The sequence below is a fragment of the Equus asinus genome, chromosome 30 (genome assembly GCF_041296235.1).
Source record: "Equus asinus isolate D_3611 breed Donkey chromosome 30, EquAss-T2T_v2, whole genome shotgun sequence".
NCBI classification, from domain to species: Eukaryota; Metazoa; Chordata; class Mammalia; order Perissodactyla; family Equidae; genus Equus; species Equus asinus.
The window spans coordinates 5609871-5637311 of record NC_091819.1 but is presented as its reverse complement, the minus strand read 5'-3'; the positions used below and the strand labels follow the sequence as shown (position 1 = coordinate 5637311).

At 36.1% G+C, this 27441-nt stretch overlaps 1 protein-coding gene across 10 annotated transcripts in view; it reads right to left on the bottom strand.

Moving 5' to 3' along the window:
* The window catches only part of KCNT2 (potassium sodium-activated channel subfamily T member 2), a 347942-nt gene that overhangs the window by 314890 nt on the left and 5611 nt on the right, over positions 1-27441 (bottom strand). The window lies entirely within an intron of this gene.

Sequence of the window (27441 nt, the reverse complement as noted above, 5' to 3'; positions counted from 1 at the left end):
TTGTCTTCCCCTCCCCTTTCCCTGCCTCAGGAGAGCAGAAATGTTTGGCTATATTATTCACCTATATGACCTCAACACTTTGAATAGTGCCTGGTACATAAGAGATGCTCAACACATATTTGTTGAAACAATAAATACTTTAAGATTAGATATTTTTGCAAAGAGATGGACAGGATATTGCTATTAAACAGTAAAGAGAGAAATGAGCTCAATTGTAGAAAATGCTTATGGATCAATTTACATCTGTTGGAAGAACTTGGGCAGCATGGAAAAAGAGCTGAAGAATTCCTCAGACTCTCCCTGCTCAAAATATTGATTTTGAAGGAGAAAGAATGAGAGGTGATAGGGATATCCTTGGGCAACATCCCAGAATATAGTAGTCTTGGTTCAGACAGAGAGCTGAAAGAAACATAGGAATGAATAAAATAGGCTGCCCCTTGATGTAGAATTTTTGGTACCCAAGATACTGGAGTAAAGCTGGTTTTTAAAAAAAGCTCAAGTGTCCTCAGAAGAGATCCGAGTTCCTGGTTATTAACCAGGCTGATTATTTAGCGTCCATTGTGGAATCCAAGTATGAACAAGACAGTTGTTATCAACAGGTCGGTCAAGCCCCAATGCCTAGCAAATTAGAGTACAACCGGTGCAAATCCAGAAGGCATAGGACCTCAGAGACCCATATTTCCAGAAATCCAGTAAACTTCATTATTGTCCCAGAGATGCAGAAATCTCTTTCCCCGGAAAGGGTCCAGCTCAGCTTGGAATGAGCTGTGTTTATGGAAGGGTGATGTGTCTTCTTAGGACTTCACAAGGCAGAAATGCCCATTCTTTTGTTTTAGTAGAGGAAACAGCATATATTTTGGTACTGTATATCCATGCTAAAAATCTGATCCTGTTTGTGCTGATGTCAAAACTTGCCTAAAGCAGATTCTAAAAATGAGAAGCACAGCCTGAGACATAATGTATTCCAACACCATGAATGAAATGGTCCGATGGACACCATTGCGCTCTTGCCTTACATAAAGCTCAGATCCTGCTGATAGGGGCTAATGAGCACATGGCGCTCACCTTCTAATCTCTTCCTCTGGTGGTAATAAATCTTTATTGTAAAAGAAAAGGTGTCGTAGTGACGTATTTTGAGACTGAGAGTTTAGTCAATCTCCCGGCCAAAATTAAATCCTTCAAATTCAAGTTTGGGATCTGATGCAAAGACCCACTAGGGACTTGGGACTTCAGCCAATGCAGGGAAAGACACAGGATCCTCCAAATCCAGAGTAGCCTAAGCTGGGGTGGCAGAAGTTGGTGTGATGACCTAGTGACTGGGACAAGCGAAGGAGGAGCTCTCCCAGCATCTAGGAAAGAAGGCAGATCTAGAAAACAACACACACAAAACAGATATTTGGTGTCTTAATCTCGGCCCTCTGGGAAGTAAAGAGTAGGAGAGCGCCATGAAGTGAAATAGAGGAAGAAGCATCCAAGTGAGAAAAGGATGTTTTGCCACTTTGTCAGCAAATCTGCCACCATCACCACTTTTGGTGGGATAGTTTGCAAGGCATCATTGTTATGGAATGCAAATGTTTTCTAATGAGGGTGGATATTATTATTATTAAAAAGCTATTTTGGGGCCGTTCCGTGGCGGAGTGGCTAAGTTCCCACGCTCTGCTTCCGCGCACCACGATTTCGCCGGTTAGGATCCTGGGTGCGGACATGGCACTGCTCATCAGGCCACGTTGAGGTGGTGTCCCACACAGTACAACCAGGGGGACCTACAAGTAGAATATACAACTATGTACTGGGGGAGGCTTTGGGGAGAAGAAAAAAAAAAGATTGGCAACAGATGTTAGCTCAGCTGCCAATCTTTAAAAAAAAAAAAAAGCTATTTTATGGAGCACCATGATGCATGTGAATAGGCAAATGCAGGTTTCAAGAAAGGCTGATGAAAATGGAAAAGAGAATTTACTGAGATGATAGAAGGTAAGCACTTTGTAGAGCAAAGTAACATGTGGAAACCACCAAAAAAACAGTTGCTGCAAAGCCTTTAAGAACAAGAATGTCAAACCTTAAGCGTTAAGTTCTACTCCATATAAATGAGGATATAAATGGAAAGGGGCTCTAACGTCTCAGGGTCAGCTGGATGCTAGGATAAAATAAAACACATGTATTCATGAGAAAAACATCTCTAGGAGCTGTATATCTGAGCTAGTGTCAACCATAGCAGACCTCGTCTTTTTAGAATTTTGAAAATTTGAGTGTTGGTGTTGAATTTCTACAAGGTACATCATGGATACTTGACAAAAATCCTACCTAAGGTGGAGGTGCAGGAGGGTGGGGGGGAGACAACTGCTTGTCCTTCAGCGATTTGGTCCATTACATTTAACTTCACAGAATGACTTTAACAGTCATATAACCATTATGAGTAATTTTAAATTTTAAGAATCAAATACAGACACAACCAAAAGAGAGGGAGAGAATTCTGAGAGATACATTTAAAATTCTATGAAAGTATAGAATATAATTCCTAAGCATATTTGTGTATGTGTGTACTTGCATGTGTGTGTGTGTGTGTGTTTAATCACTTCTTGGCTTACTTAGATCTAAAGTCAACTGGACGTTTTGAGGTAGGAATTAGCATAAATAGTGCTTTTGATTTGGTTATACATTCAGCACTCCATTTAACTGCTTAATTATTTTTTTTAAGAGTTACTGAGAGACAGTCTTGATTTCTAATCAGACCAGGTGAAAATGACCTTAACAACTAAGTTGATGAGTTGCTCTGTAGAACTCAAAGTTAGATGGAAGATTTGACATCTGATATTCATACTTTCTTCTAGCTCTTTATCCAGTATCCTTCAATGTGTGTTGAACACTAAATAATTGATGACTAAAACAAGGAAGGAAAGAAGGGTGGGAGGGAGAGAGAGACGGAGGGGGGCAGAGAGGAGCATCATAATGTGCTACCTCATTGAAAACTGGCTGAAATATTCATAAGATTCAGTAATTTTATTTCTAACAATTTGCTGTGCTAATGGAGGAGATGTGAGAACTGTTTTCCCTCTGGGGGCATTTATTTTACTTATGTTTACTGCTTTCTATTTTTTTAAACTCTTTTATTTTGAGATGATTATAAATTCACAGAAAAGGCAAAGAAAAGTCCAGGGATGTCTTGTGCACCGTTCACCCAGCATCCCCCAATGTTAACATTTGATGTAACAATATAGTACAATACCAAAACCAGAAAAATTGAAATCAGTACAATGCAAAGAGCTTCTTCAGATTTCACCAGTTATAAACACATGCATTGGTGTGTGTGTTGTGTGTGCAGAGCCTTATGCAACTTTATTGCACGTGTATCTTCATGTAACCAGTAAAGATACTTAGTTGTACCATCACAAGATGCTCTCATGCTATCTGCTTATAGCCACACCCAATACCCCCATCCCGAACACCTCACAACCACTAATCTATTCTCCATCCCTATAATCATGCTACTTCATGAATGTTAAATACATGTAATCATGTAGTACGCATTCTTTTGAGATTGGTTTTTTTCCTCTCAGCATAATTTCCTTGAGTTCATCCAAGTTGTTGGAAATATAAATCATTTTTCCTTTTTATTGCTGACTAGTGTTCCATAGTATAGATGTACCACAGCTTTCTAAACCAGGCGTTGGCTGGCTGCTGTGAACATTTGTGTACAAGTTTCTGCATGAAAATCAGTTTTCATTTCTCTGGGATATATGCCTAATAGTGAAAGTGCTGGGTTGTACGCATTATTTAGAAATGATTGAGGAATACTAAAATGAAAAAAAATACATAGAAAAAAGGTTGCTCCTTTCTTCTTAAAAACTAAAAGGTAAAGAAGAGCTTTAATCAAGTCTCTCTATACTTCCCTCGCAGACTTTTCAAGAAGGAACATCATGCCTTGTGCTCAATGATCTCAAACAAAAGTCAAGGCTCATTATCAATTGATGGCAACTTTTATATTACATAAATTGCCTGCATACATTTTGCAGGGAACTTAGTTCAAGCATTTTTCAAAGTTGTCAAATTATGATAGAACAGAGAGAGGTTTAGAAGTGAAAATTTGCTATTTTCCCAGAGAAAATGGTGAATTATTTAACTAATCAAACAAGGAGAGATTTTAAATATCCATATATAATTACTGACCACTTCCTTAAATTCCCCTCCATTTTTTCTTGGTGAGGACGATTGGCCCTGAGCTAGCATCTGTGCTAATCTTCCTCAGTTTTTTTGTATACGAGATGCCACCACAGCACGGCTTGATGAGCAATGTGTAAGTCTGCACCCAGGATCCAAACCCACGAATGCTAGGCCAGTGAAACAGAGCACGCAAACTTAACCATGATGCCACCGGGCCAGCCCTGTTAAATCCCCCCTTTTAAATTCAGAATTCTGGGATCCAACAATGATTCAACTGGCTAATTTTCCCTTTCACCAACGATATCTACATCATTTTTTTTCCTTTCACTCAACACTTCTCTTTGGAGATGATACACATAATAACATACTACAGTTTTATAGTGGATGAGTCAGAAGTAAAATGACCATAGCCCTAAGCTTTGTCCCTGAATATAGAAGAACCGCGAGTGCACTAACCTCTAGCCAGGAAACATTTCAATCATTATTCAGCTTAAGAAAGTTTTATCAGTTGAGCTGACTTTGATTTGGAAATTTATGGTACAAACCTACAGATAATTTGGGTATTGGTTTATAGCCTACAGCCTGGATGACTACCACAGATGTAAATTACCATTTAATATGCATACTGTTTTTAATAGTTTCCACATATGTTTATATCTATATCTAAGATTCACTATCCCAACTGTCTTGGTAACTCAAGCTGGGGAAGATATGGCAACTAGCATTTGGAGGATATTTGCCAAGGGCCAGGCAGTGCTTTAGGCTCCTCATACACAAGTCTTCAATGAATCGTAACGTCAGCAATGCAAATAGATACGGTTACACTCATTTTACAATGGAAAGAATTACAGCTCCCAAGATTAATTAACTCAAGGCTAGTAGATATAAAAAGCAATATAAACAGAGATATATCTGATTCAAAAGCTCGCGTTCTTGGCTTTACTACCATTTTATAAAGAGAAAACTGAGATTTGGTGTATTAAACTAATTATCCAAGGAGACACAAGTAGTGATATCGCAGGAATTTGAGTGGTTTTTCTATTTCTGTATACTGTCTCCTAAAGGACTTATACTATTGAGAAAAACATTCCAGGCAAAACTCATTAGGCGAGCCAGTTAACAACATGCTTCAGAGTAAAACAGATATTATCATACATATGGTTATGTAAAAAGTTTGCACATTATTCCTACTATACAATTCTAAAACATCTGTAAGCTCTCATAGCCAAAATAGGAATAAACATGTATATTTGAAAATTATAAAGTACGTGGAAAATACCACTAATATGTTCTTTGACATCTTATACTATTTTATTCTTATCTGTACAGACCTGCCCTTTTAAATAAAAAAGTACCTTTGGCTACATTTAAATATACGTGTTTACATTATAAAGTGAATTAACCTTTTTAAATCACTAGGTATTGTTGGTTTTGAAGTTCTTTTTTTTTGAGGAAGATTAGCCCTGAGCTAACTACTGCCAATCCTCCTCTTGTTGCTGAGGAAGACTGGCCCTGAGCTAACATCCATGCCCATCTTCCTCTACTTTATCGTGGGACGCCTACCACGGTATGGCTTTTGCCAAATGGTGCCATTTCTGCACCCATGATCCGAATCGGTGAACCCCGGGCTACCGAGAAGTGGAAGTGCGAACTTAACTGCTGTGCCACCGGGCCGGCCCCTGAAGTTCGTTTTTAAAGACTGCTAAATGTGAATTCACAGAGCAATCGATCTCATCAGTGATCTTTCCCCTTCCTTCCTGCCTATATTTTCTTAAGTGGTGAAGTCAGTGAAGTTAACTAAACTTTTTCTTTCTCAGCATTTTCTTGGAAAAGTGATCAACTTTTTTTTTTCTTTGCACAAACAATTTCTAAGGAAATATATTTGTAAGGACTTTTGACGGCATATCGAATAGAAAAGAAATATTTCTTCGATGAATTTTCTCATTTTTTATTCAATGATGCCAACAGATTACTACTTATCAACTGCTTGAAGAAAAAAATGGAGTTCTTACAAGAATGTACAGCAATCATCAATTAAAAACCAACATCTGTCCTACAGCTTCTATTCCTGGCCACAACGGAGTAACATGCATCAGATTTATGCATGTCCCACTCCCAGAAAAAAACCAAAAAACTGATAACATATACACGCAAAAAAAATTTCAAGGCAATAAACCTCAGGCAACAAGGGACGGTGATCCCTGAAAGGTGAAAAAAAAGATGAGGTGGCCCTCCAGTTGCCTCAGTTTACTATAACTGCTTTGAGAATGTTTCCTACAGGGAGAGAAAATCCAGAAGGAGCCTGGCAGACTCTGTGAATTGAGAAGACAGAGCTAAGTGTCTAGAAAAACCAAGGCAGCTAGAATTCACAGGATACAGGACCAGAGAGGAGAGAGCTGCACATAGAAAAAACTCCTGAGATCAGCAGACGCTCCCTCAAACACTCAGTTGACTACTGATTAAGCACGTTAGGAAACGATGCAGGGCTGGGGAAAGAAGCAATGGTAAGTGCCCAGCACTAACACGGGGCCAGGAATTGTGCCTGCTAACACTGACTAGGCTGGAAAACCTCCAGACTCTCAGGACTTTAGTACACAGAAGAGTCTTGCCTCAGTAACGGGGAAAAATAAGCCCCGGCCTGAGCACGGCTCTGGGGCTGCCTGACGAGTCTTAAAAGCAAGAGTCACAAGGATCAAACAGTTTCCAAAGAACAACATTCCAAAACAAAGCATAGAACATTTATAGAAATACAAACTATCTGCCCCACAAAGCAGAATTCACAATGTTTGGAATCCAATAAAAAATCACTAGGAATGCAAAAAAGCCAAAAAATATAATCCACTGAAGTTTTAAGTTCTTTATTTTCTTTGCACGTAGGCTATTTGAAAGTTTGTGGACACTTTTCTCATTAGGATAAAAGGACAATGGGCCATGAGAATGTAATCTGCACTGTTTTCAGCATGTTGTGGGATTTTACTTAATGCTCTACACTACTCGTCTGCTGTCCTTGGTCATTGTTTCAGTATAGTGCTCAAAGAACAATGATGTATATTAGAAAACTTTTTCATTTTTAATCAAAATTTAGAAATCAGTAGTCATTGCATACTCCACAGTTAGGACAAAAACCAATCAATTGAAACTGATCCAGAATGGACACATAGGTTAGATAATACAGAAGGACAAGAAGCACCTTGATACCTGGAAGGACACCGTTAATGGGGGAACTGGGAGCCTTGGGAGTGGAGGAAGGGCTGGTGAGGAAAAAGAATGGATGTAAGATCTGTTAGTACCAATATTTCCTTCTCCACCACATGCAGTTAGGCAAATATTACTCCCTGACGCCCAGAACGCTGGAGGATGAAACAGAGCAGTTACAGACCAGGGTGGACCAGGAAGGAAAGAGAGTGAGAAGGGAGGTGGTACTGTCTGAAGACAGGGAGCTAATGCTACAGTGGAAACAATGCAAGTTAATGTAGAAAGGACTCCTCTTCCAAGCTTCTAGACGAATCAGATCTGAAGAAACTGACCCAAGAGACAAGAACTACAAATATTGGCATTTGGGATGGGGGGATAGACAAAGAAATAATCAGCTCTTCTCCATATCATCCACAGTAAAATCCACAGGCAGCAAATCTCATCCATTCACAGAGCTTCCAGTTAATTTTTGGTAATTCAGGACTAAATTAATGAAAAATTAAAATAAAAAGACCTACACCAGGGGACATCATCATGAAACATCAGAAGAGCGGAGATGGAAGTTTTCAATAAGTAGAAGTAAGTCTCATTCAAAGGATCAGGGTCTTCTCAACAGCAACACAGGAAGACAATAGAACAAGGAACAATTCCTTCCAAATTCGGAGAGGAAATAATTTTCCAAAATAAAATTTTATATTTATTCACATGGAAAGGTAGAATGAAAATATTTTTAGGGACTGGTCTGGTGGCATAGTAGTTAATTTCACATGCTCCACTTTGTCGGCCCAGGGTTCGCAAGTTCAGATCCCGGGTGCAGACCTACACACTGCTCATCAAGCCATGTTGTGGTGGCATCCCATATACAAAACAGAGGAAGATTGGCACAGATGTTAGCTCAGGGACAATCTTTCTCACAAAAAAATAATAATAATTTTAGACATGCACAAGCTCAAATCTTTTCTCCTAAAATCCCCTTCTCCGGAAGCTTCTGGATGTGCTCCACCAACACAAAGGAATAAACAAATTTAGAAAATAGGAGACCCAAACATAAGAAAGTGAGAAGCATTCCCAAGATCATGGAATGATGATTAATTGAAGTCCCACATCAACAGACAGCAAGCGATGAACAAGAGTTCTGAGTCCAGAATGAAGCAGGAAGATGGTTCAGTGGGAGAAAAAGGAGTTCCTGAGTAACTCCATAGAGAACCAGCGAGGATTTGCAGCTGTTTCTGACCCGAGCCTAACCTGAAGCATCCTGACTGATACACTACCCGATGAGCTGGTCTACACTGAGAAAAGATTTACAGTTTTGCTAGACTGTTGGGGAAGTCCTATCAACAGGTAACTAAAAAACCAAGCAAAAAATCCAAAAATGATTAAAGTCCTAAGAAACAAAAAATTTTAATAGAACACTATAATCATAATACACTACATTACTCAGGTCTGAGCAATATTTAAATAGTCATACCATATACACACTTGGTATTCACTAAGCAAAACCCAGGGCTATTTTGTGGCGGATGGGGAGTGGAAGGTGTGTGTTGTGCTAACTTATTTCCCATGGTAGGAAGCCAATGGATTTGCCTACAATTGAAAAACTAAGAAATATACTATGGAGTTAACAACTCTCTGTAGAAAAAACAGTTCAAAGACTGAAAAGGGTTTCCGTCTGAAAGGGAGATCATGAAAGGGTTGGTAAGATGGAGGGAGGGGTCAAGTGTCTTCGCTGTTCTTGTTTTCTCGCTGTGAGCTTCTGATAGCTGACTTTTTGAACCATGTACATGTACTATTTTGATAAAAACATTTTTCTAAAAGCAAGTCATTTGTTCTCAAGGAATTGCAGCTACTATTTACAAAACATACAAATTTTTTAAAAATCTAAACATCAGTCTACATGCAATATCCTTTAGCATTTTTAGCTTTTTATATCACAAAGGCTTAGAATAAAACCACAGAAATGCTAATCTGTGGCAATAAATTATAGGTTAGGTTGCAGCGCTTCACTTTTTTATCAGAAAGATCATTTTTATGTGAGACTTAGAGAGTGGGAAGCAGGGAATATTTCTCCTAAGTATTTCATCTTTGTAACTTCCTAAATGCATGTGCTTACTAATATCTAGTGTTAGACTAGTTTAGTAAAAATAGTTCTATTTTTATCTATATGTGAAATAGACATGTATATTCAAAACTAAACAAAATAAAACATTAAGTTTAATACTCTGAACGTTTTTGGGTTTTGACTGCTCTTAACTAAAAATGAATGCCACCAGATGGATATTGCCTCATTTTTCTTCTCATCTCTTATGGCTTGAGGCTACTCCAGAGTCTAATGAAGTTAACATAATCCAAAATTCTCTCAGTGGCCTGACTCATTCCAGAGAATTCCATAAGTATCTTAAGGAGAAAAATGGGTGGTGGTGGGGAAGAGGGAGTTATTATTGGTAAGAAGAGATTTGCTTTCATTCATTTAAATAACAATTTTCTGAATAAAGAAAGAAGTCCTACTCAAATACAAATTATCTTCAATTAATCTAAAAAGTATTTGCTAAAAGTCGTCTTATAAAAATGCCCAATTTGCATCCCTCCATTACATTTCTTTATGTTTTGAAAACAAAGTCTTCCATTTTGTTGGTCTTTTATTTAAATTATACTAGATGTGTACATGAATATACAGATGATAGTTGAACACTGGGCATCACAAATGTCTAAATTCTCACACTTTGGAAAAATTCTCTCTCATAAGATGTTTCTGTGGGAGAAGGAATGATACTGCAAATCCGTCAGGAAAGCTTCCCTTAAAATGATTTATTATATACAGTCATGTATCACTTACCAACGGGGACACGTCCAACCGTGGACACCGTCGTACATGTGGTCCGTCATTAATCAAAACATATGGCGCATGTCTGAATTTCAAAATCAACGTGTATTTATTAAGCATCTATTATCTATTTCTCAACACTAGATTTTAGAGAAATAAAGACCCTCATCCCTACCTCCCCTTCCTACACCTGACTATCCTCTTCCAGTACAGCCTAATAGTCAAGAAGAACAAAGTTTGAGTTACTGGCTCTGCCACTGTCTAGCTTTGCAACCATCAGTCAGTCACTTAACCTTTCCATGTCTCAGTTTCTCCCTCTTTAAAATGGGGATGATATTATTCTTCCTTATGGGGCATGAAAAGCACTTAGAAGAATGCCTGGTAAAAAGTAGTATTCTATAAATGGTCTAACGAGGAAATAAAGTCAATGAACAGATTTCAACCCATATTACTTAGAGCAGAAGGAAAGAACCTAGAGGCAGCTGTAGAGGGCTAAAAATGTCCAGCTTCCTTCATTCTGGGCTCTACATCATTTTACCTATTTATTACCTTAAATTTATATGTTATCTTTAACTCTAAAAAACACAAAGGCCGCAATCTGGTGGAAAAGTAAGGAAAAAGCACATCGCCCTATTCAACATTTTATTCTCTCTGTCTGTTTAGACTTTATACACTAAGAAGTAAATTGTAACCTCTGGTAGCGTGTAACTAATGACATGGGTCAAAAATGCAATGTCTAATGTGGGTGCATTTGAGATTAAACAAAAAGAGTTACTTTCCTTCTTATGCAAACAGGGAAAGTAAATTTGCGAAAATGAAACTGAGTTTTTGAGGGGTACTTTTGGGTTAGCTAGAATGACAGAGGGCAAGTTGCACAAGCTGCCTTTCCAAAGAAAGTCAAGTTGCTAGTTTTTTCAGTCCTGGCCTCGACCTTAGGCCTCCAGCAAACACTCAAGACAACGCAGCTTAGACTGGGCTTGGTTCAAAGACTCAGCTTTGAATGCTGTTCTCACCACCACACCGTTTACACTGCAGTGATGCATCAAGGCAGAGTGCAGATACCACGGCAGCTGCTTCAGCTCATTCAAACTAGAGAAAGTAGAATAAATAAAGTATGACGAAGGTTGGGAAAGAGTGAAATATGGAGGATTATGAGAACTGAGATCTACAGAAAAGAAAGTCTTCCTTAAAATGCCTAAAAATGGTTACTCATGTCAGACAGAGGAGCTCTCAGGTAGCAGCCAGAACTAGACCTGAGGCAGAAAAATTAAGACACTTCTCAATAGACCAAATGAAAAAGATGACCACATCGATTCTAAGGTAAGAGCTAAAATGGAGATATGAAGACATTTATATAAGCCATCTATGAGTTGAATCAATGACACTTGTAGTGAACCAAGCTTTAGATAGAATTTAATTCTCTTGGCTTGGGTGGCTGGCTGCATGTTGATACCATTCCCCAGAACAGAAAATACCAAGAATAGATAGATTTAAAGAGACAATAAAATTAATTGGGACATTCTGGATTGGACAACTATTGCAAAGACATTCAGTGGGAAAAAGTACGTATAAGTTTAGAGCTGTGGATAGAGGAGTAAGAGAAATATAGAGATCTGGAAATCATCAATATATCATTAAAGTTATTGAAATTAGAATGAAGAAAACTAGAAAGGGGTAAGAAGTAAAAAGAGCAAAACACCAAGAAATGATCCTTGGTAAACACAATTTCTAGGAGTTAGTAAAAGAAGGGAAACCTGTAAAGAAGAACTAAGAAACAACGGGCAGGACATAAACTAAAGGAGAATGATGTCATAGAAATCAAGAGAAGGAAGTTTCAAGCGAAGGAGGATCCAAGAAAACTGTTCATTGCATTTGGCATCATAAAGATCCTTAGAAACTTTAAGAGGAGCATCAGTAGAGCAGTAAGACAAATGAGTGAAGGAGGTAGAAGAGTAAATAAGAGGCAGAAAAGAAAAACAGAGGCTAAAAATGAATGGGAGAGAAGCACGGAAGTGGAGTGTACAAGAGACTGAAGGTCTTGAGGGTACGTAAAAATGAATCTGTTTAGTAAGTGGAAGGACAGTTGAGTTGGAAGGACAGTTTGGCTGTAAGAACAAGCAGCCACACAGTGGGATCCTGCAGTGTCAGTTACCGGAAGTAAAGCACCTCTGGTCATGCTAACTAAGGTCCAGCCTTACAAGAGAGTGCTGAAGAAACTGGACATTAAAGTCATCAAAGTAAAGGAACTGTTAAGGCAGAGTCTTAAATTGGTTGTTCACTGAGGTGAAGAGCATGAAAAGGGTAATTGAATCTGAGACAAGAAGAAAGAAGGGAAGCTTGCACTCATACCCTCCATGATTGTGGAGGGATCGCCAAAAAGCTGACAGAACACAGTGAGAGGAAAAGACAAAAATCATAATAAAAAGACATGCACCACAAAGATACGGAGATGTAACAGCCCATAGCTTGTAAGAACAGCAACACACTTCCAGACCTGTCGTATATGGGGAACAGTATGAAAATGAGCAGCCTTCATGGAAAAGATTTTAATGCTATAGCTTAGTTCCTATTAAAATAAGCAAATGGAGTGAACTCTCTTTGAAAAAAACTGAGGGTGTAGGGAAATTTATTTATGATGGTGTGGGAACTCCAGAAGGCTCAGAAGAGAGAAGTGTTGGCAGAGAGGACTGTGCCTGGACAGTTAAATCAGCAGAGTATGGAGATGAGACAGAGAGAGTACAGAGGAATGAAGCCATTCTCAGAAAATTACATCATTAAAAATTGCAGCGACTAGAAATACTGTCGTCAAAAGAAAAACCTTAATTTTTTCTAATCAAATTTTATTTTAATAGTAAATTGATAGGCTTTGCCAGACCAGGAACCTGAGGTCTCAGGGTAAAATTAATTGGCTTCAATATTCTAAATGGAGTTTTGGATACATTTTATCCAAGTACAAATAGAATTTACGATTTATCACCAGTATAGTATTCAGCAGACTTTGCTCAGAGTTCCAAACAAAAGAAACACTATGAATTTTAGTGGGAGACAGGAGAGAGGGTTGTTCTGCAAAAATGAACTCTGGGTAAAGAAGGTGCATCTGCTAGACTTGGGCCCCATGGAGAAGAAGCAGCTCACCTGTGTTCTGCTCAGAATAAGGATTGTTCCCAGGTAGAAGAGGCTGATCGCTCAGTATTTGCCAAGCTTTGTTATTTCCAAGTATGAATACAATAAGATGTAAAAGCAATCTGGCGTCTAGTTGGGGGAATAAGAGTATACGGAAAAATGACAACGCAAGGGAGTAGCAGTTATAAAAATGAAATAAAATAATAAGTACGAGAAAAGGTAGAGTAGACATAAGGCTCGAGAGAAGGGGAAGGAAGGAATCAGAAAGGTAAGAGAATTAGCATTCTCTGTCAAATACTTTATACAAATCATTTCTTCAAAGAGAGGATGGCGCTTGACTTGCACATCAAATACAGGTAGTGAGTGAATAAACTGTGAAGAGGCGGAAGAAGCTTAAAGGTTTTCACAGATTTTCTATACATACATTTTATGTATATTTTGATTGTTCAGACCAGGCATATTCACTTTAATGTACAATAAATACTAACAAATCCCCTTTGTCATCCCACCTAACCCAAGAAGCAAATTGTCCAAATGAATGGAATTGATTGGCCTATTTAATGGAAATGACTGAACTATTTATTATGGCCAAGAGAAAGCTAACTAATTCAAAATAATGCTCATTATAAAGATCATAAAATTAATTTGATAACTTATGAAGAACAGAGCAACAAGAAGAATGGAATTATTTTACAATAATTATTTTATTTTTTTACTGAAAGAGAAATATTTCTCATTCACCCATCCATTACATTTATAAATTCAATTCCTTGGATATTGTTTTAGTAATTCATAGAATGAAAATGGAATAGCTCATCTAAATGTTCAGGACTTAAAATTTTAGATATACTTCATACCTTCAACTACTTCAGTGTTTATATCGCATCAACAATATTTTGATAGGGACAATAAACACTGATGACATTTAAATGTTTTAATTCCAGCTAATGGGATCTTTTCTGCACTACTTTAAGTAAATACATATGTACATACATTTATTTTCACATCTTTAGCATATTTCAGAATGGCATTATCTTTTTGGATAACATTTAAATGCATACAAATCCAGAGATAAATATTTATTTTAAAAGCACGTCTCATCTCTATTGAATTCTTAATTACATAAGAACAGATTAATCAAGCCCTTCACTTCTCTTCTGCTACTAGACTTCCTATTTTTTAGGTTTGTTTAAACCTCGTGGGATGTGTAAATTGCCGATTTAATGTTTTAAAAGTCTAGTAATATTAAGAATTTAAGGGGCCAGCTGGGTGGCGTAGTGGTTAAGTTCATGCTCCACTTGGGCAGCCCAGGGTTCTCAGTTTAGGATCCTGGGTGCAGACCTATACACACCGCTCATCAAGCCATGCTATGGTGGCATCCCACACACAAAATAAAGGGAGATCGGCACAGATGTTAGCTCAGGGCCAATCTTCTTCACCAAAAAAAAGAAAGAGACAGAGAGAATTTAACCATTTGGGGGCTTAAATTGCTTTGATACTAGTTGAACAATAATCTATACTTCCCTGGTTGGTAGGAGAATAACATTTCTTACATGCTTTAGTATTCTTTTCTGTTACCATTATTGTCCCCTTCTTACCCTGCTATTGGGAGAACCAACATCGAATCACGTTTTCTCTTATGAGACATGAGTTTTTAGGAAGACAAGTAGAAATATACAGTTAGAGGAAAATAGTTTAGACAGCTACTAAAATTAAAATTGGGGAAAAATTTTTTTTAAAAACCTTACGTGGTACACTTTACAAAATTTCTACAATGTATTTTACTATTACAAACTATATATTCTTCAAGGGTCCTTTCCTTGATCTCTTAACTGCAGTATTTATTAAGTGCTCATATGAAAACAAAAGTCTTGTTGTCTTTAAGTAATGAGAGAAAGAATTCTTTATCTTGAGCTTGACTCTCCAAAGCACAGTCACCATAATATCATTAAAATAAACTCAGGGCGTATGAAACAAAAAACAGCAATAAACTTTTGCTATCAAGATTCTACTTTTCTCAAAGCTACTTAACAAAACAAAGAATATATTCTATATGCAGAAAAATTCAACTAAAACTTTAAGAACTAGCACTTCATATATTTAAACTGTGTTTTTGAAAATATTTTTTATAAATCATAACAAAAAATCAAGTAACAGTATATTGATGACTTCTAAAAACTGACTAGGTATCCTAAAATTTATAACATACCACTAATAAAACAACAAAATCAACGACTAACGTTTATTTAGCAGTAGTCATTAGCTAGCACTGAGCTAAGGATTTTTCATGGATTATCTTACTTCCCAAAGGCAGTAAGATTATTATCCTCATTTTGCAGATGAAGACACTGATAAGTTCAGAGACGGAATAAATGCCCAAGGCCAGACAGTCACTAAATGCTGGAGGAGGGACCCAGACCTAACAGTAAGAGTTGGTTAAGAGTGTATGCCCTCAATATCTATACTACAGTGACATTAAAAGTGTATGACCTTTCCTTTTTAATTATTTAATTGCATACCATAATGCTACCATTCACCAAGTAGCATCACTTATTAACATTCCATATCATTATTCAGATTGCTAAGTATCATGTTTTAGCTCTGCAGGCTTTAGTTACAATGATTTATAGACACATCTTCATGTTACTATTCAATACAGAAAATTATTTATTTCACTTTTCACTTAAATTCTAATCTATCGTTTTAATGAAAAAAAATGCCACAAATAACCCATAGAGCATGTCACACCAGCTCTTTGATATTAGCTTTTAGAATTAAAGGGACTATCCAATGGCCTAGGTAAGTGTAACATCATAAAAAATAAAATAAAATAAAGGTCCACTACAAAACTAAGACAGCTCAGATTACCGTGTTTTGACATACTAACGTGCTCCATTGCTCCCAGCTATCTAATTCATTCCAGAGAAAAACGGATCCATCTTTCAAAACCAGACCTCTCTGGCTCAAAACCTGCCTGATTCCTGCCTTGATAAGACAGTGTGGAAAAATTACTATCATCATAATCATCATCATCATAATCAATATTTTAAAAAATCTTTCCTGTCAGCTGAGGCACAGTGACGGCACATTCTCTTCTTCCTATTAAACCAAACTGCCATTTCAAGGAGTGGCTGTTGAATCTCTCAGCTTTTGCAGTTCAATTTCTGCAGGGGTAGTATTTGAATATGGATTAAATAGGCAGGAAAAAACCAGGGAAACAAATAAAACATTTAAAGTAAAAGCTGTTGCCCTACACTCGGGTGTAGTGTGCCACAAACAGGATGATTTACCTGAAATAATAAAAACCTGAATATTCTTCATTTACATCATTAGCTTTTCCTAGAGGGCAAGGTCTGCGTGTGATTTGTTCATCTTTTTCCTTTTTTTTTTTTTACCAGCGCACAGCAAAATAGAGATTTTATTAGCAAACAAAAGCAATGTCTTATTGAAAGCATTTTGCGATTTTTTCAAGCAGTAACTTTTATGGTTATTGCTAATACATGCACTGAGCGTCAATTTCATTATTTTTTCTTTTTTTGCCAATGATACAAATATACAATGATACAAGGAAAAGGCACAAGGAAAGTAAAAAGGACTAACAGAGTGCCCTCCAGTAAACCATGTTATAAACTTGTATTTTACAATGATCTAGAATCTGTATAGTTATGGGGTCTCATTAATTTGTACCAAATAATAATAATGCATGGAATAATTATTGTACATAGAAACTGAAACGTATTTCTGGAGTACACTATGAAAATAGACATTACAAGCCATACAATGTGCTTACTCATTGACAGGCTAATTCCACATTTAGGAATTTATTTTAGGGAAATCATCAGTGAGGCCTTACAGATGCCTATAATATTTAGAGGTAAGAATGTAAAATACCAGCACAAAAGCAACCTAAATGTCTAACAACAACAACAATATGATATATTCATATTATGGAATATTATACAATCATAAATAATCTTGTTTCAGGAATCTACTGAAAGATACATTTCACTTAACAGATTTAAGGAGATCTACTTAATATGTTAAATGAAACAGCAGTTGATGAGACTGTATCTTCTCTGGTATAACTCCATTTGTGTAAATATAATCCTTAAAGTCACTCCCTATAAAATAAACATACGTTTATGTATGCATGTAAGGAGTCAAAGAATTTTAACTGTTCTTTTAGCAATTTTACACATTAAAAGTATATTATCAAAAATACTACTTAGCACACTATTTATAGTCTAGAAGTATTAGGATTAAAGGTCAAAACTTAATTTTTAAAATAAAAGAATAAAATGATTTCAATGGGTTATTTGCAACTGAGTTTTCTAATGAGTTTAAACATAACTGTTCTAAAACTAAATTTTTCTGCTCTACAACTAAAACTAGCTATCTTTGGGTTGTCCACCCAACCAAAGACTGACCCCTCTGAGACAAGCCCATCATCGTCACTCGAAGAAGTTGTCACCTTCCTTAAAAATGTATGCAACATGAGTATGTATATTTGGGACATTTATTATACATATATTTGGCTATCCTTATGTACTCCTGATTCTCTTGGGTGTCTGCAGGTGATCCAAGAGAGCTAACAGCCCCTTTAGTTCATTATCTCAGTTAGGGATTCTATAGTCTGCCATACTCATCCCATTTCATTAAAACAGCTTTTAATTTAGGCATATCAATTTTAAATCAACTTTTACCAAGCATTACTTAGGATGTGCTCCTACAAGCCTTCTAAAAGCTTTTTTTTAAAATAAAATAACTCTGACTTTCCTCTTGCTTTCCTCATTCCAAAACCAAAGCAAACATTTTCAAAGGCATTGATTGCTGTTTTAAAAACAGCAGAAACACATATATTTTTTTTTCCGTAAATACGCTTGATTTTATTCATACACTTCAAAGTTGTAAAGTGCTTCAGAGGAAGCTGAGTCCACCTGGAGCTCCTTAGATTGAATGGAACTCTTCTAAGACATTTATAGCGGTCTCATTGCCCTTTGGCTTGGGCATGGCACAAAACCAATTCTAGACAACAGAACAGGAGAGGAAACCTGTTGGGATGCCTCTGGAAGACTTTTCTCACTTCTAAGAAGGGCATAACGAGGACGACTCTTCTCTCTGCCTCTGGACTTTGTCACTATATGTGATACGGTAGTACCTCAAACTAGAGCAGCCATTCAGGGACCAAGGGGAAGCAGTGCCAGGTAACACAGATAGAGTAACATAGGTCAAAGGATGCCGAGGGGAAAATGCATATATCCTGGGCTCTTAAGTCAATCTTGAAACTGCTCTGGTTCCAGACTTCTCGTTTTGTTGAGTTTATTAATTATTAAGGCTATCCTAGCTGAGTTTTCTATAATTCGCGACTGAAAGAATCAATAGAGGATTTCTGCTATTTTTGTCAGGCATTTACATTATTTTTAGTTGAGTTGCTACCTATAAAATACACATGGAATTGCTTTACCTTTTCATCCATGTTGTGAAGAATACAAAAACAATAAATTTAAAAAGGTTTAAATGCAATATAGTTGCTTTTATGTGTGCATATTACATGTACATAATATAATCACATAATCGTTTTCCCTCTGTGCTAGCTCTATAATTTGTTCATACTTACATTATTTTTAGATAGTATGCTATATAGTAATTACTTGTTTTTTGTCCTTCCCTTCCTGAGATAAAGGAAAGTTGAAAACATCTTATTCTTTGTTTTCAGAGACATTAGCACAGACCACAACTAACGGTCAGGACTTAACTATTGCTTGTTGAATTGTATTGAATGTGATCAATAACACAATGAGTACACTGCATAGCACCTTTCTTGGATGTTTTTGCGAGGCAAATTAATTAGATACTAGAAATTATGTTCCGTAGAATTTATAATCCAATGAATAATATCTAATTGCATTGGATGAACAAGACAGACACTAACACAAATTGATCCTCTTTTCGTATTTCTTCTCATTTCACAACATCGATATTCTTCACCCCAATCCATTCCCAAGTTTGCTAACGACACTTCTAAAGTTTCTTATTAGATCTTTTTTGCCTTCTTCACTATCACAGCTCTACTTCTTTTAGCCCATTTAGTCGCTTCCTGAATCTCCCCACTCTTTCTCTTCCCAACCATTCCACACAGTTCTGAAATAATAATTCCATTAAAGCGACAATTTCATCATGCCACTTCCTATTCAAAACCTTTCAACAATTCCCCACAGTCTACAGAATTAAAAAAAAAATCAAACTCTTTCGCTTGGCAGTATAAGTTCTCCTACAATCTTCCTCCCAAACTACTAATATCCATTATCAATCCTCACATATTCATATATTGTTTCCAATTTAGTCTACTTACTGCATTTTTCCTAGAACATGCCCTGTTCTAGAAAGCTCTGTGGAAGACAACTGTGCCTTTGTGCTAGCCATTACTACTTTATTTCTAAGACATGAATCTTAATCTACAAAACTTTCTTTCGAGAGCTCTCCAAGAAACTTTTTCCAATACTCCCATAACACTGTTCGTTGTACCATGTTCTAATTTATATACTTATTTTGTATGTCATCTCTCCAACACAATATAAGCTCAGAGATAGTGTGAATCTTACCATTCAAGTACCTCTCATACATCATTCTACCTCATATGGGAGCAGGAATAAGTTCAATTTGAACACAATTTTGGATGCACAGAGCAACTTCTCCCTCACTTCATGATATGCGTTTACTAAAAGGAGACGTTACTTGGAATATGTTGTAGGAGGAAGAGAATCAGCAAGTCAGAACAACTTTATGATGAACACTTTAATTAGTCTTTTTTTTAAGCATACATTTAATTATATACTTCTGTACGTGACTAGAGTTAGTCTCTCTCCTACCTGCCACGTGGTAGTAAAGCTGTAAGTGTAAAGACATGCATCACAAGCTTCTTTCTGGTACTGAAAAGGAGAGTGAAACTAAATCAAAAGTGGTCATTCCATGCGACAAAAACAAACAGGTAAGAATCTGGCTTGGTAAATAGAATAATAATAGGAATATACATGTTTTAGAACAATGTGCCACCTTCTATTCAAAGACTTGGAGCATGTTTAGATAACTGCCACTGATACACTTCACATTGTTTTTAGTCCTCGAGAATATCATTCTATTCATACTAACATTCAAAATTAAACATACTCTAAAATATTACAAACACATTCCTCAATAAGAAAAAAAATTTTTTTTACAGGATTTAAGACCAAAAAAAATAATTCCTTCTGTTTGTCCCAATTACGTAAGGATTGCTACCTCTACCTATCTGAGTGTGAGATCCAGTTGACCTTTTAGAACACCTCCTCAAGTCCCTTGGACAATGGCACTGCTGACTGTCAAGTGGATTGATGGCTTTCACTGAGCAGCTCGTTATGTAAATTTCAGAATTCACTTTAACAGTCATTTGAACTGTCACAGTATGAATTATGGACTGAAGCACATTCTGCTTTGCCATTTCCAAAGGAAAGCTCCTTGTGAATATTAAACTAGATGTGGGAAAGGCATTTTCAAGTCAAATGATTCAAACTACTATACCTGGGTTTAGAAGGAGCATTAAAAAACTATTTTGTTACCCAGCGGGAAAAAAAATCTCAAAGTCAAATGACCCCTTACTTTTATTATAATAATGTATATATGTATATATGTGGTGCACATATATATTCATAGCTGTGAATTTTTTTAAAAAATATCTTCTTTATATTACAGAATTAAAATTCTTGGAGCCTTTGTATAAACCACTTGTGTTAAATAATGTTGGAAGATCCATAGTGAATTAAAGACATAGCTTTTCCCTAGAAAGTTATATATTATATCCGAAATAGCATGAGAGTAATTATTAAACGACAAGAGCATAAGCAAAATATATTGAACACCCTGGGTGATTTCAAAGATTTCATTAGTAACTCTGGTTCTGTGGCCAGTTTTGGGTCTGGTCATGAAGGAGGGGATGACATGGATGGGAAGAGATGCAAGACAGCCTCAGATCATGGTATCACACAAGCGGAGGTGATGAAGCAGGTATCAGCATGTGAGGTGTGGGGTGATTTCTGTGAATAACTACAGTGATTAAATCTCAAAAACAGTTTAGGAGGAATTAATGAAGGAATCAATTAATGAAGAGCACTGAATACTGAGCTGAGCAGTTTAAATTTCACATACTAAGCACTAGTGACATAGCATAGGTTTAAAACATGAATATTTTGTGTTAAAATCATATTCAAGAAGATGATGAAAATGCATAGGTTGAACGGGGCTTGAGTTGGCAATGGAAGATTACTGAAGGTGGGGTGTATAGAAGAGACTTGGAACAATGAAGCACACTGGCAAACGCTGTATTAATTTAAACAAAAAGAAGAAAAATCCTACCAAACAAGAATAGATGGAGATCAAGGACTAATTGGGAAAGCAAGCTGAAGACACAGTAAAAAACTACGCTAAAGTTTTGAAATGGAGAATTCAGGAGGATGATAGTGATATTGGTGGTGATGAATAAACTGAAAAGATGTTCTAGTTGGAGGCTATTCATATTATGTCAATTGCTTAGCAACCAGAAGTCTGCTATAATACTTGTGTTTACTATATATCTCTTTGTATCTCTAAAAAAATATCTAGAGACATTTCTACTTCTATATACATAGATAAAGATATACAGGGCCATATAAATAACTAAATTCAGGATACTTTCAAAGTCTTAATAGACTGTTGAGTTGTATAATGTTTTCTTTAGGCATTTGTGGGAAAAGAAAATAAATGAATTAATCTACCATCTGTGAGGAGGTAAGAATAACCACAATTCAGGCTTGTGTTTTGGTTAGAATCCTTGTAGACTGTCCGTCCTTGCCTATTGACTACATTCACACTTCAGGTTCACAACAAAGAATGCAACTCTAAACCCTGAGCATTCTTAATTATTAATCAAAGCCATCTACATAAAAACAAAAGTTTTTAAGGAAGACTATATGAAAGACTCATAAGCCATCAGTAACCTCAGGTGATCCTTTTTCTGTCCTACAAGATATATCTGAAATACATTTACGAGTGTCCTGCATATCTGCTTTAAGTGAATAATTCAAGTTATATCAGCACCTGGTGGTGAGAACGTTATAAAAGTTTTATGAAACTTGCTATTCTTTTATGTTAGGAAAGTAGGTGAGGACATTGTAACTAACTGAAGATCCACGGGAGCAATGTCCTTTCAATTTGAACACCAAGGAAAGCTGTATTTCTCCTGAACTACTGGTTTATTTCTCATCTTACATGACTGATCATATCTTCTTCTTTGCTCTGGCTAACTCTGTGGCCCATCTCCAGTGACTATAGAGGAACTCATGGAATTCACGTTGTATACCAACTCTACACTGAATTTGGGTTTTTCCACTTATTATCTTTTCATTGTCTTGTATTTTCTATTTATTTCATGCTATGGCATGTATTTACATGAACCATTGCAAATCTTCTTTGGAACAAGTGAAACATACTAATAGGTAGGGATAAGTGTTAAGCCCTCAGTCAAGTAATTTCACACGGCCACATCTACACCTCGCAACACACCTGCAAGAGAGTGTTCATCATCACCAGTACGATGGTTGAGAAAAATGAATTTCACACAGGTACAAATACCTTAGGAAGTAGAAGTAGGAGACCCCAAAGTTCTACTGAGAAACTTGGGAAAACCACCCAGCCATATCAAAAGAAAGATAATTGTTACGGATTAAGTAAAGTAACAAAGAGCTATTGGAGACGGATGACCCTGGCAGAAGTTTCCAAAGTGGACATTTTAAGAGTCTTGATGAGTTAATTATACAATCTTAGATGATGTATTTTTGATTTGTATATGCTTTGGTTTTATTTAGATGGATAGATGATAGATAGATAGATAGATAGATAGATAGATAGATAGAGATAAAATCTCTGCTTTAGTTGTTTTACTAATTTCCTATTTCAATCCACTCTCTCCAGGCTGTCAAAAGAACAATACTCTACTTCTAGAGGAAAAAAATATTTTCTCCCAGGAAATATTACCTACTTCGAAAATTCCACAACTTTCCTTTCGAGTAAGCATTGTAATACCAGCCTAGAGGGATCCAGACACTATGTGATTTTTCTACCTTCAAAAGCATTTCCATTTGTTTGCATTTTGTTCTTTGTGTTATTTAATAGCATTAGAGCACATTTGTTTATGTTATAAATATAACTGGTATGCATAATAATTAGATTCTGGTTCTACCTCTTATAATTATATAACTTGGAACAAGTTATGTGTTTCTGTATCTCAGGTAATTCATCTGTACAAAGGAAAAAAATAATAGAATTCCTCAGAGCCACTGTGAAGATGGAATGAAATAATACATACAACATGCTTACAACAATGTGTGACATATATTAAGCTCTTAGTAAATGTTCACTGTCTTGATAAGTGCTGTATTCAACGTCGTCATCCATTTTCTATCTTCTGTATTTTCAGTAGAAATAGGTGAAATAGCACATGAACTCTTGTGAAGAGAGAGCCAAGAAATCAAAACAAAACACTGAACTCTTCCATCTATAATCTTCCAATGTCATCACCACATGATGTGGCAGTGACCAAAGTCATTGCCATCACCCCTTACTGGTACTTGTGCAGCTTAGTGATCACCTTATCTGATTCCCAGTAGATTGAGTGGTATTTCAATTTTTGACAGACCTGAGACAGTAGGCTGTCCACTATTAAACCACACATCTGGTCCCCGTTGTTAATAATGGTTGTTTGCAATATGTGCACAATCTCCAAGTTTTCCCACAGGGAGTTAAATGAGGTTGAAATGTGTTAATCTGCTTTTATCCCTATTCACACAGTGATTTACAAGATGGGCTAAGCGTGCCCTTGTAATAACAATTCATCATTATAATTCTGTGCAAAGTCCAGTGCAAGAAAGCCAAGAACAAGCAGTCCTTTATTTCTTAGACTCACTGGTTTTTTGGCTTTCTATGCAAAGTCCATTTCTTCCACAAATTTACATACTGTGAAAATTGGAAGTAATACAACTCTGAGTTCAAGGAATGCATGCACAGAGGGAAATCATTGTCACTCTTCAGAGCCAAAGCATAACCACAGTAGCGTTGAGAGTACTAAAGCACAGTTCCAATGACACAACCAGTTAAGACTTTAAACAGGAAAGGGTCAAAGAGTTGGGGATTTGCTGCCAACCGCAGTCCTCTATAGACCAGCCAGGCTTGACAGTCAAGGATCCTGTTTGTTTTCTTCCACTGCTTCTATTTGACAAAAAGAGATGAAGATAAATATGATCGATCCAAAACTAAATTGTGAAGAGGAATCTCACTGTCCTCAGTATCCTTTCTTTTGGGTCTTCTTCTCCCCAACACCTAGGAGCATTTTCTCTCTATTCCTTTCCAGCCTCTAATCTCTTCTCTTCCCAACTCCAAACCCATCTCCACTTCCCAGTCAAAGGAGACAATTCTAATACCACTAGTGTACTGAATTAGTTTACAAAAATGATACATTTTATCCAAGTATGTGCAGTGGTTCCTTCTTCCCTTGAGGTTATAGTACATCTTAGATTCTTTTTAAGAGTCAGCTTGTTCTAATTGTATCTAGTTATTGAGAAATCAAGGTCAAGAATTTCTAATCCACTCTTCTGCTTCCAGATGATCAGATATGAAGGATCCAAGACCATTTTCATGGTGCTTTCTTGCCTTCACAGAGCCTGGGTTTTTATTTATCTGCTGTAGGCATTTACGTGGTGACTCTTCTACATGAGAGACATGAGATCAAATATCACAGTGGCTCCAGGTCATACAGTGCCCAGATACTGGGACAAATTATGAGGCCAAACATATATGCAGAAAGCTTTAGGTCGGAGAGATGGTTGGCAAGTGCATCTACACAGGGCGTACAAGGAAACCTCAGCTCCTAAGGAACCACAGCCTTTGTTCTGTAATACATGAGTGTATAACTAAGAAAACTACAATGGTATACTTCATAAGAGAAAAGCTGTCAATACTGACTGTTTTAGGCAAAAGAAAACTAATAACGTGGTTTAGCTGACAAAGTAAAGCTCATGCTTGTAACATGTGGCAAATTTCTTGGTTTCTATGTTAACTCGAATGAAGTACAATAATCATTATTTATAAATGTATATTAGATATATTTAATATGGTCCGATTAAATGTTTGACAGATTCAACAATGTTTTATATTTTATTTAACTGCAAGAGTAAAATATATATCTATGCTCAGACTTTCTAATTTGTTCATAAAGTTTGGTCATTTGCATACAACTTTAAGGATTTAAATTTAAGAATTTACATGCCACCACTACTTCTACCAGAAAGAAGTTTCTGGCCCTGCTTCTCCATATCTGCTCTACTTGGGCAGCACGTGCAATATCAGAAGGGCCAGCAATCCCCTGCCTTCACTTATATCTCATTTTCTACAACTCCACACAACCAATTCTGAATTTGTACTGAGGATGAAATTTTGTCCATGCTCCAGATGCAACCTTTTCTTCTCACTCTGTTCTCCAAGTGATTTTCTCTTAAATTGTGACTTGATTGCTGTCTGATGATTAAGATCCTTGTGAAAAGAATTGTTTTTTTATGATCCATAAAAAAAAAAAAAATCCCTTATCTGGTCAAGGATTGCCAAAGAGTAAAAGTAATTTTCTCTCTGGATCGTTATCTATTGTTTTGATTACTTTTACAGAGAAAATTTTAATTACCAATTTAAAACTCAGGAAAAGCACTAGTTTAAAAACATCTTATCAGAGGTATTAAATATTGCTCAGAAAAGGTCAAGCTAATTTAGTTTCACACTATAAACACGTAAAGTAACCGGTTAAATTTCACTGTGAAAAATATTTCTTTTTGTGCCATTTCCTTAAAGGAAATTAGACAAGCGTAGGGCATAAAAAGACAACATTGGCAATATATAAATACATTAATAAAACAGATAAACCATCAACGACAAAATGATTTTCAAACATATAAAACATTTTAATAAACAAGAACATGATTTTTAAAAGCCAATATAAATATCATATTCACTATTAAAAACAGCAAAAAGATAAAATGGTGGCCTAGGTACAGGTACATGTTATAACTAAATATACTGTTAATTTAATTTTTATTTCGTACCAATAATAAGATCAAACTATGAGTTTTTAGCCTTCATTTGTATTATTTTTCATATTACCTTCCAAATCTGTTTTTGAGGAACTTGAGTTACATTATTAACAAAGAAGACAAAAAGTATGCTCATGATTTTGATCAAACAATTAAGTTAGCTGAAATCATTTTCTTGGTCATCTATCTGGAAGAATGTTTTTGCACCTACCCTCAAGATTAACTTGAAGCTGCAATGGAGAAATCCTTTAGTAGAAAGTTTAATCTCCTGAAAATGTCAGATACCTTATGTGGAAAATGAAATTACTACATTCCAACCTTCCATGTCCAAGATTTATTGTACGTAGAGGTACTTTGAAAAGTTAAAAGTATAATACTCACCGAAAAGGTATCACTAATACATAACCATCTACAAAAAGTGGATCTATGAGAGTGGCTGAATGGAATCAAACTTTAAAAAGAAATTCTAAGTAGTTTGAAAAGCCACATTTCAATTTTATCTATAACAGCAGATCAAAAGGAAGAAATCATATACGTTCTATATAAAGTATAAATATCTGAATTCTTGGTGACTATCAAAAAACAATAATTATTAAACAATGCATTTTCCTCCACATTTTATGTTTTATACTATATATGTCTAAAGTCATTTTTTGCACCATTACCTACTTCAGTAGTACATAACTTCTTACTGCTTTATTCGTGGAGATTTCCCTTAACAGTATAGACAGTGCTAAGAAACACAGCACTGTCTGGATTCTCTAACAATAAATGCTTAAATCTTGTTTATAGATATTGCATATGCATGGTTGATTCCACTATATAATTAAACAGTAAAAATAACATTTCATTCTTCTTAATAACACAAAGTATTTTAGAAGTGGATTTATTGACCTGAACTTCCAAACTTAGAGTCAGTACTTTACATTAAATTACTATTTTTCAAAATAATATATAATTTATTAAGGGGGATAAAATTGGTAAGTTATATAAATATGCCAT